Source organism: Centroberyx affinis, unplaced genomic scaffold (assembly GCF_046629955.1).
Source record: "Centroberyx affinis isolate AG114_WGS23_722 - 3 ecotype Tasmania unplaced genomic scaffold, CSIRO-AGI_Caff_v1 ptg001541l_1, whole genome shotgun sequence".
NCBI lineage: Eukaryota > Metazoa > Chordata > Actinopteri > Beryciformes > Berycidae > Centroberyx > Centroberyx affinis.
This window is the reverse complement of record NW_027279997.1, coordinates 54,702-55,000: the sequence shown is the minus strand read 5'-3', so window position 1 is coordinate 55,000 and position 299 is coordinate 54,702.

Genomic DNA, 299 nt, shown 5'->3' with positions numbered 1-299 from the left:
GTTTCATCTTATTTTAACAGTAGTAAACTGGCAAAGGGAAAAGGGGGGAGAGCGAGATGACAGAAGTCAATTAATCTTAGAGTCTGACAATACTGAAGAACAAGAGGGCAAAGAAAAACAAGAAAGAAGAATGAAACGGACCAATGAGTCATTTGAGTCAGTATACTAACATTGAGTTAAGTCTACCATATAAAAAAGAGAGCAAGGGAATTGTGGAGGTTTTCAGAGGCAGACATATTCAGACGGATACTGAGGTGGTCCTCCTCCATGTCCTGCAGGGAGACTTCTTTAGACCAGAG